We start from the raw sequence: 13,900 nt of genomic DNA on the forward strand, positions 1-13,900 counted from the left end.
CCCAGGGCCTTGCGCTTCCTAGGCAAGCGCACTACCACTGAGCTAAATCCCCAACCCCGAAATTGAGGTTATTTTTAAAAGGCATTTTTGTATTTGAGCTATTCAAATAAGACAAAAGCATCTGTGAGCTCAGGGCAGGTTTCCAACTGTGGAATCTTTAGGCCTAGCAGAGAAACTGAGGCAAGAGGAGGTCCTGAAGGATCTCTCAGATGAGCAGCAAACGAGTATTCCAGCTCAGGTCTCAAGTGACATTTAGGGGATACTATAATATATTAAAAGGACGGGTCTGTCCTCTTTTCACAGATGACTTGCACTATATTTAAGCCTCGAAACTGTTCACCATGGTGCGATTTGGGGAGTTTCCTTGTCTTTGCATTGGCCACTGGGGCCATGCCTAACGCCCCCACCACGGCTGAGAAACAGAACAGTGATGCATCATGGTATTTGATTGGATCAGAGGGAATCTACATTTTTGGATATCTAGAAGGATATGATACTACTTTGCAATGATCTTTTTAAAAGAGCAGCCTCTCACCTGCAGGGAAGGACTTAGAAAGACGAGGCAGATGGGAGGAAGGCTCACTGTAATGGGGTTGGGAGGCACCAGGCACCAGAGAAGAAAGGCCACGAGGTTGGGAACTGGATGGGCTTTATCTTGTCTCCACTGGCCTCAAGTCCCTCATCTGCAGAGAGGAGATAATGAGGGATACTTCAAAGAACCACTGTGAGGCAGAGGATAAGTGCCTGCCCGAAGGCTCTTAGGACAGCGGGTATGAGAAACACAGTAAGGTCCAAAGAGCCGTGACTTTTACCATGTAATGCTCACGTTTTATACACCCATCTGCACACTCAATGACTATAGGTACAGCTAGGCCCAGACCTCTCAATGGAGTTGGGAGATAAAAACTCAGGTGTTTGGGACACAGAATGTATTGTCCCATACAAATAATGCTTCAAGTCATAGAATTCCAGAATTATCTAGTATTTAGTTAACTGCCTCACTAAATTACCCTCCATCTTGCTATCAGAGAGTTGACTCAAGAAGGTACAGCGTGCTCAGGGATCCTCCCCACGATAACTCTCGAGAATGGTATACGCAATTGTGTACTCAGTGCTGTGCTCGGGAGCCGATGATGTCTTGAAAGAGCCTGCAATGTCTCCCAAATGGAAGGTCTGGAAGGAACCGAAGTGATGACTGGGAACCTGGATCTGGATGAAACTCTTAAAGCAGTATTTGGATGACAGAGCTTATGCACTGCTAAGTAAAACAAGTAATTTTTTTGTGGCTAGGAGAGCGGTTCCGCAGTGCATGCGCAGTGCTTGTCTAGTATGCGCAAGGCTCCGTTTCCGCAGTGCATGCGCAGTGCTTGCCAAGCAAGCGCAAGGTCCCGGGTTTAATCCCTAGCGTTTCAAAAATGAACCAAAAGAGGAGATATTATAGACGGTGCTTTATCACAGGGCTTAAGAGGCTGAAGCAGGAAGGTCGTGAGTTCAAGTCCAGCCTGGGCTACATAGAGTTCCTGGCCTATCTGGACTATAGAGTGAGATCTTAAAAACAAACAAACAACAAAAATAAAACAAAGAAAAACACCGCATAAGCAGAGACTGGTGAGATGGCTCAGTGGGTAAAGATGCTCGTCATCAAGCCTGATGACCTCAGTTTAGTCCCTGAAGCCCACATGGTGGAAGGAGAAAACTATAACCTTTTCAAAACCACAAGATTATTAAAATGTATATATAATTCAAAATTTTAAATTTGTTTTTACTTATTCATATGTACATTTGCTTATAAAAGGATTCTAAAATGAACTTTAAGGCATGAACGATCATTTTATCTGTGCTATGGAGTGACAGAACATACTAACTCCTTAAGCGCCATTCAGAAATACTAAAGAGTAGCAGGGCGCACGCCTTTAATCCCAGCACTCAGGAGTTAGAGGCAGGTGAATCTCTGAGTTTGAGACCAGCTTGATCTACGAGGGATCTCTTTAGATTCCAGCCAGGGCTACACAGAGAAAGCCTGTCTCAAAAAAAAAAAATCAAATTGGAATAAAAACAGAAATACTAAGAATACTCTGATCTTCTACTTCCACTATTCCCTCCCACTTTATCAGCAAAACATCTCTGGCCCATCAACTCCTATCTGAGCCTGAGATCTTAAGGCTCAGAGATAACTAGCCACAGGACGGCTTATGCTGACATCATATGACATTTACAGTCTGAGCTGCTCCCAGCTAATGAGCGTCATGAGGAAACACTCCATAAAGAAGGAGGCCTTATTGTGCACACCTACACTTCTCACTAAATAAATATTTGCCCTGAGTCATATCAGTTTATGACAGGCAAACAGCTCGGTTGCAGAGGGAACCTTGATGATCTCATCAGAGCTACTGACCGGGAACCCCAATTCCAAGCTATCTCTTTTCCTGCACTGCACCCTGCAACCTGTTTCCAGAGACCTTCCTGATAAGCGTATATCGAAAAATACCTTGGTGCTCATGCTGTGCACATCTGTGACTGCAGAGTGGCAGTGGATCATTTCTGTCCTTAGCCGCACCCGCCACAGCCACTTAACTTCCTGCCCATTATGTCACACCTCACCGGAGCCATTTAACAGTTAACCAATCCCCCAACATCTACTATCAGTCAGACCAAAACCTCTCCAAAACCAGTTACATGGTGAAGGTTTTAAAGGTTTTATTTAGTACTTCTTTAGCCTCAGGAACAACACACCACCTAAACCAGAACTCAAAACGAAAGCACAAGACCCATCCAATCACCTTTGCTTCTTCAGAGAGAAAATTCAGGTACCCGATATGTACGTATAGGAGAGCTGTTAGCCACACAGAAGTGGCTTCCTGTTTGTCGTCACGTGTCTTTGTTGGTCGAGGTTGGGTAACTAACTGTTTAGGCATGACCTGCAAGGACAGAGACACAGAGGGCTATCTGCAGGTGGTGACAGGAGAGAAACACTTCTCTCAAATCAGCAGAAGAGTCCGCAGCAGTAATGAAGAGTTTACTTCCTGCCCAAGGTACTAATTAGAAACCTACGTGGGACTCCAAGACATACCTGTGCTGGGGAGAGAGCACACAGCATGCAGTGTCACTCTCTGTAAGATAAAATGAACTCACACCAAGAAGATGACATTAGCTCCAGTTCTCAGAAGAACTTAGGGCAAAACCTAGAGTGTGCATGGGCACAGTAGCAGGGAGCCCAGGATGAGCCTTGGAAGGACGCTGGTGCTAGTGTTGGGAAGAATTCATGGAAGAAGCCAAATGAGAGATATAGATGAGCGAGGACTAGAAACTAGAAATACGGCCCCCAATTGTTTCTGCATTGACAGAATGCATCAGGAGGGAGCTGAAGTGCATGTTTGAGTATGTAAACAAGTCATAAATATTTTATGATTTTTAAGGAAAGGATCTGAAGCGTCAAAGTAGTCTTTAAAGCTTATCCTGCTGATCAAAACAAAGGGAGCCCCCAATAAATGAAGAACCATATCAGTGTACCTCTCAATCCAAAACGCCACACTCTGAGATCTGTTATCTTAGATGTTTTTCATTTTATATTTATGACTGTTTTACCTGAATATATGAGTGTGTGCTAGGTTTGTGCCTGATGCACAAGGAGGTCAGAAGAGGGCATCAGATCTTCTGGAACTGGAGTTAAGGATGGTTTTGAACCATCAATGATGTGGGAGCTGGCAAACTAATTCTGCAATAGAACCAAGTGCTCTTGACCACTGAGCCATCACTCCAGTTCCAATCACTGTGAGATCCTGACACAATAAACCAGACACACTAAACAATCAAACAAACAAACAAACAAAGGAGCAAACCCAAACTCCAAAAAGGAGTTTGAAAAACACTTTCAAAAATAAAGCCTGGGTTGTGTGAAAATGTAAAAGCAATATGCTATGTGTGTAAAAATATACACTCGATTATGTTTACTGAGCAATCTCAGAAGAAAATTAGACTAGCGAGAGTAAAGTGAGGCTCAAGGACTGTTGTTGACTCCTGAGAGGGTGGAATGAAATTACAAAGGGGAAAGATTCACAAACAAGACTGTGACGTCTGCTTATAGGAAAGGCATATGCTTGTCTCCATTGTGCCCTAGCACAGTGCAATTCCTTGAACCTGGTAACCTATGTTTATCTTATCAGCCTGTCCTCTCCCAGTGCATGGTACACTCGGACTTAGGTAGGAAGAAACATTCTTTAAGGATGCTTTCAACAGTAACGTCAGACACCATGAGAATCCGAGTGTGCCTATTGTTAAGACACACTCGTTGAGAAAGAAGCCTGTGTCTGGGGTTGGGGATTTAGCTCAGCAGAAGAGCACTTGCCTAGCAAGCGCAAGGCCCTGGGTTCGGTCCCCAGCTCCGAAGGAAAAAAAAAAAGAAAAGAAAAAAGAGAAGCCTGTGTCTGTCATTGGTGTGAGCTGCCCTCGTCATAGGACCTCTCTTTCCACCTTAATACTACCCCTAAAACTACACTAAATGCTTTTCTCAATTTACTCCAATACCTGCTTGGAACAAAGGAAAAAAACAACAGAAATTCAAATTAAGGCCTTGCATTAGTTACAAGTAAATCAAGCTGGATTGGGTGAGGAAGAAGAACCAAGAATTGAGGGCTAGGGGTAGATGAGATGGTGCAGTGCCAGGTAGATGAGCGAGACACTGCAGGCCTGTCCTGCCTGTGGAAGGGGAGACTTACCCAGAAATCCCAAGGGGGCAGGCCAGCATTTGAACAAGAAATCTTCCTCAGATCAAAGAGACTCAATATTTTAACCCCTCGCCTTCGATGTTAAATGAGCCTTATAGGGAAGGGTCCAAAATAAGGACAGTTTGCTTATAGGATTCCCAAGGAATCACTTACAAGAGTCTATTTAGCTTAGAAATGTGCCCAAAGTGACCAAGAACACAGAATAAACTTGGGCGCTGCACAGGATGGAGCATGGTGCACGGTGAGATCGGAACGGAGCGATTACCAGCATCCCACCCCTCACCGCCTCCAACTTTTAGATTAAAAGCCCTCGGACACAGAAGGCCAACGGACACAAGAGGACAACAAGCTCATGGCAGTGCCAGAAGAGAGGCTCCACTCTTTCCCTCCCAGACCAGTGGCCTTCCATCATGATGTCACGTCAACCAGATGCTGGTGGGCTCGGCCTTCTCCCACCAGGACAGAAAGTAACCTCAAAACTATCATGTTTGCCATACATGTGCTACTGCACCGCGAAAACAAAACAAAAGAAAAACGAGAAAGGAAAAGGAGGAAAGTCAACTGAAATTCCAATGTAAATACAACCCAACTTAAAAATGTTCTCATTACTCCTGTAAATTGATTTGGTTTGAAACTACTTTCACAGTTGAGAGATAGCAACTTCATATTACATATTATATATTCTACAAGTTTAGCTAGCTCATTAAACTCTTTGCCAACAATAGTATTGTGGTGTGGTGTGGTATGGTGTGTGTGTGTGTGTGTGTGTGTGTGTGTGTGTGTGTGTGTGTGTGTAGGGTGTATGCATTCATGTCATAGTGTGGGAGTAGAAAGTACCAGATAGCTTATGGGAGCTGGTTCTCTTCTTCCACCATCTAGGTCAGTCCAGGGGCTCAAATTTGCATTGTCATCTTGGCAGCAAGTCCCTCTACCCACTAAGCCATTACTCTGGCCCAGGTTGGACCTTTCCAAACTATGCAGAACATATGTATACCCCATGTGTTTGGGAAGCTCCTTTGCTCTCCAAGATCTACTCTGTGTTCAATGGCAGTCACCGATATCTGCTAACTGACACTTTTAGCACCCTGCAATCTGATCGTGTATGTTCCAGAGATAGGCACTTGCCCAGATTACTGGAATGATCTTTCCTGTCCACTGAATCCCTTTTAATTCATTTCAAAGACCATTTCTTGGATGAGACGTAAAAGCAGAGTTTTTAATTTTGTATAGATCATTTATTAATGCCAGCCTTACCTACCTAAGCAATGTTCTACTCTGTCTCTGATGTTCTGGTCCCAGATATGACTAACCAGCAAAACGAAGCAACTGCCCTCAAAAATATGTGATACCACACAATTGCACATGTGCACGTGTGTGCGCGCTTGCGAGCTCGCTCTCTCTCTCTCTCTCTCTCTCTCTCTCTCTCTCCAAAACATTGAAGTAAACCAACAAGGAAATCGAATCCGCTTAATGAAATGTTTTTGCAAGATCCTATGGAAACACACCTTTGAGTGTAAAAAAAGAGTTTGGCTAAGAAAGGTCATAGTCACATATGTACTGATAATACAGCCATATATTCAGACAGCAAATAGATAAGATGCTCATAGCCTTTGCCCTAGGAACCCTACACCTGCACATGTATCTCAATGGACACACTCAGAAAAAGACAAAGTGCACAAATGTTGGAGGTTATATCCCTGTCAGGCCAGCCCCAGATGCATACCGCCCCCCACCCCCCGCCCCGGGAATAGAACAACAACGTCCAAAACAGGACCCGTGCTAGGCTGAACAATGGTCTCTCAAAGAATCCCAGCTGGGGATGATACAGTCTAAGGAGAGTGGTGTTCTACAGATATGATTAAATTAAAGCTCTGGACTGTGGAGGAAGGACCACTGCCGTCACAGGGTCTGTAGAAATGGGAGCATGGAGAGCAAGGGACAGAAGAAGGCACTTGCTGATCATGGCGGCCGGGGTGGCAAAGGACAGGAGAGAGACCGGAATGGACAGAGCTTCGAGTCAGGGATGATGGCAGCCTTGAGAAGCTAGGAGAGTTAGGGAACTATGCTCCTGGCAGGGGCGGGACCCCAGTAGGAGCACTTTCCAGCCAGTGCCTCAGTTTTAGGACTTCTGACCTCTAGAGCTAGAAAGTAATGATCCTGTGTCATTTAAGGACACTTATTCCTACTGTTTATAGCATAAGAAGAAACACACAAACAAGCATACAGATATTTAAACACTACGGAGTCATCGAAGGACAGTATTGGGATACACAGGAGGCAGGTGGTGTGCAGACAATTGTGCACATATGAAACATAAAACAGGATAAAATTAAAACACACTGGCACATACTAATAGATAAAAAGATCTCTGAAGCAGTGTCCCCAGTTCTGTTCTTCAGTCCCCACTACTCACAGTGGCCAGAGCAGCCCATTCAAGTGTGAAACCAATTACCTGGTTTCTCTGCTCAGAATTCTTGATGCCTCTGAAACAAAAGCCCATGTCCCAACAGCTTCTTAGGTCCTGCATCCAAAATGTCTCTTAGTTCTGGGGACAGCCACTCACACATTCTGTGAGCAGTGCTCCCTGCCTAGGCACAAGTGTTTGCCCTCTCAGTCTGCATCTCCGCCGTGTGGAGCCCTCTCCAGCCTCACTTGCTGTGGATGCCTAGCGCTGAGCACCCTCCCGCCACAGGCACTGTGCTAGGCTTTCCCAGGTCACTCTGTTGCGTCCACCTGGTCCCCGTATCAGTGGGGATTTCTCGCGCTACCTTATATAAACAACAATCCCATGGCCCCACTCCAGGATGCTCCATGTCCCTTACCTTTGCGCTACAGCATGTATTGTTCACCTGACATATTTTTTTTAAACTCCCTATTTGAGACCCTGTCTTCCTGAATGAGGTGTATACTCCGTGGGAACACAGAGTTCAGCAGGTCTGTTCACCGACGCGCTGTTAGGGCTTAAACGAGTTCGCACAGGGGTGTTAAATCGAAACCTGTTCGGTGAATGAACTGGGATTGTAACTGACTTCAGGGAAATGAAAGCAGCTTCCATTTCGATACTGCTGGGGTGGGGGTGAGCCGCAGAACCACACTGACGAACCACATAAGGCTTTTCACGGACCGGAAGTCAGTAGCTTCGAATGGTGATAATTTTGGAAATCTCACTCTAACTATAGAGCTTTTCTCCATTTCCTGTGCATGATTTTTTAAAAACCTCAATTAATCACAAGGTGTCTTGCCCTCTCTCTCCCTCGCTCATGAAGTCTCATCATGTTTATGCAGTCAAGAGTCTCAGACGTTCTCATCTCGCCTTCATCCCAGATCCTCGAAACACTCTAAGGTTTGCTTCATTCCCGCTGATGCTTTCCAAATCCACGTCGACAATACATCTCATGGCGTGGGTCCCTTTGTCATTCTTATAAATTCCACAGGGTCCGAGATGAGACAAGAGCACCCAGTGTCCTGGAAGATACACTCAGATGAGCCCCTCGACACTGAGGGAATCCGAAGGGATACAGGAAGGACTGAAAGAGGAAGAAAAGGCTCCAAGGCTGGGTGAGCTAAGCTACAAAATAAAGGGATCTTTGATTGCAACTCGAAGGGAAAAACAGGGCAAGATATACGGAAATGAGTTACTAGCCCACGTAACTGAGTGAAATGGAGAATGAAGACAAATCTTCCATGCAGAAGAATTCCACATCATTTTGAAGCCACATCTACCCTAATGAGAAGGTGTATCACTTGCCAATCTCTTTCAGTAGGCTGATCATAGCAACACCCTGCTGGCCATTCCAGAATTAAACCAGCAGGAAGTAAAAGGAAACCTTTTCAGTTAGGACACCGGGCGAGCAGCCAGCTAGTCCGGAGCAGTATCGGTAGTCACAAGTCCTCCTGACCTGAGGAATCCTGATGTGCTGTGGTGAGCATGGCCCTTTACCTTCTCAGGATACACTATGCTGGCCTAACGATAAAAACATCAGACAAATCTCCATCGAGGGACTTTACCTAAAAACACTTTGCAGTAATTCTCAACCCTGTCAAGGTCAAGAAGAGCAGGGGAAAATCCAAGAGACAACCAAGGGGAACCCAAGGGGTCATGTGGTAGGATCTCAGAAGAAGGAGACACGGGGGGAAATGAAAAACCTGAGTCAATTGTAGACTGAAGTTAAAAATCATTATCCTCTCTGGACTCAACACAGGCATACCATACCAGTGTAGGGCAATGATAGGGGAACCTAAAGGTGAGATGCCAAGAATTCTCTCTACTGCTATACATGACAGAATTCTTCCGTATTGTGAACCTGTAGAGTCCCCAAAGACCTGTGTCTCAGGGCTTGGTCACCCACCGATGGCACTATTAAGAAGTAATGCAAACTTTAGTAGCTGGGGGCAACTGGATGGTAATTACATCCTTGGGGTGTGGATGCTATAAAGTAAACACCTTCCTCCACCACACCCTGCTACCATAAAAAGCCTTTTTCCCATAGGCTGAAAGTGGCAGGCCACCAGACTGAGGAAGGGCTGACCCTTCCAAAACTGTGAGTACAACGATTCTTAAAGCTGATCTTCCTCAATTGTTTTGTCATAACAACAGAAGTTAACACATCCTCCAAATCTAAAAGTGCTCTCAAGTTTGCTTTAAAAAAAGGGGGGGGGGCCTGGGGATTTAGCTCAGTGGTAGAGCGCTTACCTAGGACGCGCAAGGCCCTGGGTTCGGTCCCCAGCTCCGAAAAAAAGAACCAAAAAAAAAAAAAAAACAAAACAAAAACAAAAACAAAAAAAAAACAAAACAAAAAAAAAAAAAACTCCCAAGAACTCATGACCTCCAGCTTCAAAGGTTTCCCAGGTTTCAACTCATGAGGTAATTTTTCCTTAGCAGTCAATGTAAGATCTACCCAAACAAGCTTTTCTGTTATATCCAAAGTGACCTAAAAGAGGCCACACATAGCGGGACGGGGAGGTGGCCCTATTATTCCTGCCGCAGAAGCAGATGCAATCACTTCCTATTGCCTTTTCCAGTTTTTCAGTTTGTGGCAATGAGGTAATAGCCTTCGCCACCATCTGTCGGGTTGGCAGAAGATCCCCACAACCATCTAGCAGATGGCTGCCCACTCCTTTAACCTCACCAAATGCTCTGCGGAGTGGCCTTCCAGTCAGACTCTGGTTTTACAGATAGGTGTGTCTTCCTTCTTTATCAGTCTCGATTCTCTTCTGTAGACATGTTTATTCCCGTGAGTCTCAGGGCCATTTGAAGCCACAGGAACAAGCATTCATTGCTACACCAACGAACACTGACAACATGGGGAAACCCGCCGTCCATCTTTGAAAGCTACCAGGGTTCGAGTCCGGCCCAGCACTTAACTAAATGGACACACTGTCCTTACCTTTGAGCCTTTCTTCTTGTCCTTCCTGCTCACCTAGGTCTTCCTTTGTCTACAGTTTCTTCTACATTTTACCAATTCTGTATGGCTCTCGCAAACAAGTGGTTACCAGGCATGATCTTGTCCTCCAGTGACACCGACTGAAACTCATTTTCCTTCGCACCCCCCCCCCCCCCGGGGACTGTGATATCTCCGAAGCAGATCTCCCCATTCACACTGTGAGCTCCTTAGTAGAAGTGACCTCATCAGCTTCCCATGTGCACTTTGTGCTTTGATCAGTCAAGTAGTCCAATAAACATTAGCAAATATTTGAAGGTTTATTGCAGAGAAACTAGACGAAGAAAGAACACAGCCATCCCGTTTTGCAGCTGAAGGCCTTAAGGAACCGACTTAAGCAGATGACTGACTTTCCTGAGGTCACATGGGAGCTGCAGAAGCAGAAGGTGAAGCCAAACTTCAGCTCATCATCTGCACCCTGCACCTCACAGCCTCCGACCAGGCACTAGTGCCCAGGCTGGGGTTTCTATTGCTGCGATGAAACACCGTGACCAAAGCAAGTCAGGGACGAAAGGCTTTATTTGCCTTACAGTTAGTTCCATCACTGAAGGAAGTCAGGACAGCAACTCAAACAGGGCAGGAACCTGGAGGCAGGAGCTGACACAGAGGCCATGGAGGAGTGCTGCTTACAGCTTGCTAGCCCTGGTTTGCTCAGCCTACGTCTTGATAGAACCCAGGTCCACCAGACCTGAGGTGGTTCCTTCCACATTGGGTTGGGCCCTCCCCCATCAATCATTAAGAAAATGCCCTCCAGGCTTGCCTGCAGCCTCATCTCCCGGAGGCATTTTCTCCATCGAGGGTCCCTTTTTTCAGATGACTCTGGCTCGTGTTGAGTTGACACAAAACTAGTCAACACTAGTCAAAAATTAACCCCTGACGATTTTGGCTTTTGCATACAATAAGGAAATGAAAGAAAGCTTTGTTATTAATTAAATTTATTGATTGATATATAATTAAATTTTATTCTTTGACAATCTTCTGTGTGTATATAATGGATTCTGATCACTCTTTCTGTCCACCCTCTACATTAGCTCCGTTCGCCATCCTTACCTGTCCTAGTCTCAGATTTATGACTTTTGGGTGGTGCTATGATGCGCTTAGTTAAGCCAGGACCATCTAGGGGACCTCTGGACTGAACTGTGCCTTAGAGCTAGGGAGATTACAAGTAGACACACAACTGAAGGCAATGACTCTCCCCCTCTCCCGCCGAATCTATCGTTGTGAATAGTTCCACAGTGAGGAGTAGGGCCCCTTGAGCTTCTCTCCTCCATCTGTGTTTATGGGGCGGGCATTCTTGTGCAGACCGAGGGCGGGCATTCACAGGTGTTTTAAGTTAACTGAGAAAACTTTTATTCACTTGTTCCTCCCTAAACCTAACAGACGTAAAGTACGTGTATATGTATTTACATGTACTTTACATGTAAAGGAAAGCGACACTTTAAACTCCTCTTCAGGGAGCATTGGGCTTAGCTATCATTCTTCGCACTAATCAAAGAGCAAACAATTAGATGAGTTAGTGTGCACAAAATGCACATGGAAATACAACATACCAAAAATGAAAGAATATAGAAAAAGCAGGACAAAGAGGGACATTCAGAGCAGTAGGTACCAACCCAGAAAAATGAATGAATGAATGAATGAATGAATGAATGAATGAATGAAAAAAAGATTGTCTGAGGCATAAACTTCAGTAGCAGAGCTTGCCTAGAATGCGCCAGGGTCTTGGGACCAATCCTCAGCGCTACAGTAAATAAATAGTGCTAATACACAAGTATGTGTATGTACGGATTTCAAATTAGCAGCCTGGCAAAGCATTTCAAGGAACTAGCTTGGCAAAAGAAAGAAACAGCAGAGATCAGAGCAGAGATACATGGAGATGAGGAAAGCAATCCAAAAGGCTGATAAAAACAGCTGTTCTGAAAGGATAAATAAACGGACAAAACTTTAGATGTATTCACGGGTGGGCCCTGTGGAAAACCCAGACAGAGGCAAGAAGAGAAATAGAGAAGAACGAAATATTCAAGGCTGTGAAGCTTGAAGTGCAGCGGCCGGTGAGCTCTCGGGCTTTTGGAGTAGCTAGGGACAAGCCAGATGCTGGAGGAGTAGCCTGGGTGAGCACTGTGGGCCAGCCTGCGGTGCCTGTGACAGGCCAGAGCAGAGTCTACCCTGCAGCGGCAGCACGTGACACACAAGCACCCCCGACAATGTGCGACACAGTCCCCTCAGCAACCTGCTTCTCACTTTCCACAGGCAACCCTGTGGTCTGCTTCTTAAGGTTTCTAAAAATAGGTTACCACCAATTCGATTACACAACTACACGGGCATTTGCAATTACACTGTGGCCCTTGCCTAAATGAAATAAACATCTCTTTTGTTGTGGGAGAAAAGGGACCACGTTTCCTTGCAGGTGCAAAGTACCAAAGCTCACCTTTCTCCGTCACCACCAGGAGACTCAGGACAGAGAGCTTTACCAGACACGCCCACCCGCTATGCCCGTCATCAGAACCCCAATGTATTTGGCTTCACCTAAGGACAAACAGACCTTTCTGTTCCTCTACTCTTGCCAGCACTCTCACACCAGATGCTACTTGACTCAAAGTTCTGCCAGAGAGCTTGGCCCAGAACATACCCGGGTCTTCCTATAGTTTTGGACATAGTTTTTTGTTTTTGTTTCCGTGCCTCACCAGCCTCTGGTTTAGCTGCCAGCCTTGAGTACAGCAGTTCTTTCTTCCTCTGGTCTCTTTTTCATAAACTGTTCGTGGCCACGTCCTGTTATCTTGAGAAAGGCGAATGAGAACTTTAAAGGATGTCGTGGCTAATCCTCTGATGCCAAGAGAGCATTAACCAGAAGGGGTAAGAGAATGAACCTCTCTGAATACCAAACGTGTCAAGGATTACATGAGCAGAGATGCTCCTTACCTTCGAGAGCGCATGACTCGCTATAAGCTGAGATGGAGTACACCGGAAATGCTTTTATGTATTGAATCCACGAAAGCATCACGGTTTAGTCTCCATGCTGTGAACACACTAAGACTATCTGCATTACCCTACAGCTGGGCAGCGTCTACTGCAGTAAAGTGCAGAGTAGCTCACGGAACACAATGAATCTGTACGGATAGCAAGCAAAGTCATCATCTGAAAGGGTTCCATATCATTTTGAACGGCACAACCAAACAAAGGAATCCACATAACTCAGTTAACAAGAACTTGGATGGAAGAAAATTCTGTTTGCCAACCCTCTTGTTCACTGAAAATTAAACGAGACCCTTCCTTACTCAACAAGTTTATAACCCAACAGAGGAAGGTAAGACAAGCCTACAAGTAAACGAAAACACATTCTGCGAGACGCTAAGTCCCATAAGACAAATGGAAATAAAACGCTCATCTCTCCCACTTCACTGCTCACTCCAGCATCCCGGGAAGGGTTCCTGGAGTGGTTACTGCCTTGGACTAGCACACTGGGGCTCAGGAAGGGTGGCAGAGGGCCACCATCCGCGGAAGACAGACAGACAGACAGCAGGAAAAGGCTCTAAGTTATCTCTACGCCTCCTATACCTTGACCCGCCCATATCATTAAAGGACTGCAGCTTGCACGCTGTAACGTATTTCCTGGAACTCAGAGAGAGGGAGACGAATTTCAAAAGCAAAGGGCACGATTCTAGCTCTAGCACTTTTAACCATGTGACTCAGTAACTTCTACGTGGTGTTGCTCTGTGTACTGGCCAGTCTTCCCAT

General features: G+C 45.5%; 1 protein-coding gene across 1 annotated transcript in view; it reads right to left on the minus strand.

The window, feature by feature from the left end:
• The window catches only part of Pip5k1b (phosphatidylinositol-4-phosphate 5-kinase type 1 beta), a 278,257-nt gene that overhangs the window by 238,880 nt on the left and 25,477 nt on the right, over window positions 1–13,900 (minus strand). The gene's annotated exons all lie outside the window — the stretch shown is intronic.

This window comes from Rattus norvegicus, chromosome 1, assembly GCF_036323735.1.
Source record: "Rattus norvegicus strain BN/NHsdMcwi chromosome 1, GRCr8, whole genome shotgun sequence".
Taxonomy (NCBI): domain Eukaryota; kingdom Metazoa; phylum Chordata; class Mammalia; order Rodentia; family Muridae; genus Rattus; species Rattus norvegicus.